Here is a 2,500-nt window from a genome sequence, read left to right as displayed (position 1 = left end):
ATGAGTCTCCTTGGTTACCAGTCAAATCGGCTCTCTAATCTGACAAAACCTGGCCATCAGGTGAACAGGTTATGGATCTTCATTAACTTAGAAAATATATGCTACAGTACAAGGCAATGTTCCTAACCTGCACATACCTCTTAATATCTACGAGCATGAGCACTGATTACACCTATTTACAAAGACCTTGGCTTGGGAGGAATGTACATTAGTTACACTTGAGCTCAATACTACTTCCTTCACGGTATATTCCACTTCTTCGTGACTAGAACCATATTCGAGTGTCATTCTCTACTACCATCATATATGCCAGTCCCTACTACCATCGCATGTTAATTTCCATTACCATGATATCAATACTGTAGTTCCTTTACTATATGTTCCACTTCTTCGTGACTAGCACCATTTTCCAGTGTCAATGTCTACTACCATCATACTCGTATATGCCAGTCTTTACTACCATTGCATGTTAATTTCCACTACCATGATATCCTAGTGTTAATGTCTTTTAAAAGCTCAGGATTGAAGATGGCGAGATGGCAATGTTACACCTACTCAAAGTGAACACAGAACAAGTCATATGGAACACACTTTTTTTTTTCTTTTTTTTTCACCCTCTTCCCTTCTCAACATCTCTTGGCTCCTTCATCCCTCTAATCATCCCAAAGCCTTTCCAACAAATAAGGTGTTTGATAAGTCAGTAAGAGGGGGACCTAATTTTAACTCACAGGCCCCTCACTGCAACATATCAACTACACCTCTCAACTCCACACCACACACTGCAATACTTCACACTGCCACACCACATTGCAACAACACTCACTGCCACATCGTATATTGCCACACCTCGCACTGCCACACCACACACTACCACACTACATCGCAACACCTCATACTGTCATACCACACACTGCAACATCACAACACTGCCACACCTCACACTGTTAAATCTCTCTCTCTCTCTTTCTCTCTCTCTCTCTCTCTCTCTCTCTCTCTCTCTCTCTCTCTCTCTCTCTCTCTCTAAAACACACACACACACACACACCTTCACATATCAAACTTGCCAGATCATGTCCCATACATAATCCTTGTAACTGGCCACAATCATAACTCTCAGGCGGGGAACTCCGCCATAGATAAAGTGAGAGAGAGAGAGAGAGAGAGAGAGAGAGAGAGAGAGAGAGAGAGAGAATAGTTACCCTCACCATCCCTTCCACTGACCTAAATAAAAAAAGGACGAGCATAGAAATTCCTTCCTGCATCTCGTACCTCAAAAAAACATATTTTATTTTTTTCACGTCATACCAGTATATTACAGTTCATTTATTACAACACTAAATTCTTAAATAAAATTACACAAGTACACATAGTCAAAAACCTAAGCTGGCTCTGTTTGTAAATGTTAAAACTATACGCAGTTTAAACTAACTTGGTCTAAAATTGCCGTCTCCCCATCACAGGTGCTGTGTTGTAAGAAGAGAGTAGTGCTAGAATATGATGCTTGTCACGAAAAAGTGCTATGGAAAGGACGCAGAGCTGCAGTATTGTCTTTACCACTGAGCAACGTGTAATATGCAGCAAAAGGACGAAAACCTGGGCAACGTTAGAATGAAAAAGAATAAATAGTTTTTATTTTTCTGTGTTTATTTCTTGCTTTTATTTTTCTTTATTTAACACACCTTGTTCTGTTTTTCTTTCTTGTTTTTATTTATATTATTTTATTTCTTACACTTTGTTTCCCTTTTTCTCCTTTTCTTTCTTGCTTTTCTTTTGATTATTTTATTTATTACACTTTGTTTCTACTAATGCTTCGCTCTTGTTTTTATTTATATTATTTTATTTATTACACATTCTTTCCCTTTTTCTCCTTTTCTTTCTTGCTTTTATTTATTTTATTTATCTATAACACTTTGTTTCTATTCTGCTTCTTTCTTGTTTTTATTTATATTATTTTATTTATTACACTTTCTTTCCCTTTCTCTCCTTTTCTTTCTTGTTTTTATTTATATTATTTTATTTATTACACTTTCTTTCCCTTTCTCTCCTTTTCTTTCTTGTTTTTATTTATATTATTTTATTTATTACACTTTCTTTCCCTTTCTCTCCTTTTCTTTCTTGCGTTTCTTTATATTATTTTATTTATTACACTTTCTTTCCCTTTCTCTCCTTTTCTCTCTTGCTTTTATTTATTTATTTTTCTTACAAGGGCACAAGGGTCCAAACTAATCTTCTCACATCTTTACAAATCTTAATACATCTTAATTCAAGGCGCGTTATTTCTTTTTTTTGACTCAAGGTTACAGAGTCCAAACGTAAGCCGAGATTGTCACATTTACACAAGTCATATTACAGAGCTGCTCTCTCTCTCTCTCTCTCTCTCTCTCTTGTCTGTCAGTCTTCTCGTCTTTTCCCTTCTCTCTCTCTCTTTTGTCTGTCTGTCTGTCTTCTCTTCTTTCCCTCCTCTCTCTCTCTGTCTCTCTTGTCTGTCAGTCTTCTCTTC

General features: G+C 36.6%; 1 protein-coding gene across 2 annotated transcripts in view; it reads right to left on the bottom strand.

The window, feature by feature from the left end:
• The window catches only part of LOC145399420 (serine/threonine-protein kinase NIM1-like), a 56,461-nt gene that overhangs the window by 36,614 nt on the left and 17,347 nt on the right, over window positions 1–2,500 (bottom strand). The window lies entirely within an intron of this gene.

Source organism: Coenobita brevimanus, chromosome 49 (genome assembly GCF_032717465.1).
Source record: "Coenobita brevimanus isolate Jiangsu-jjx chromosome 49, ASM3271746v2, whole genome shotgun sequence".
Taxonomy (NCBI): Eukaryota; Metazoa; Arthropoda; class Malacostraca; order Decapoda; family Coenobitidae; genus Coenobita; species Coenobita brevimanus.
This window is presented reverse-complemented; position numbering and strand designations above follow the sequence as displayed.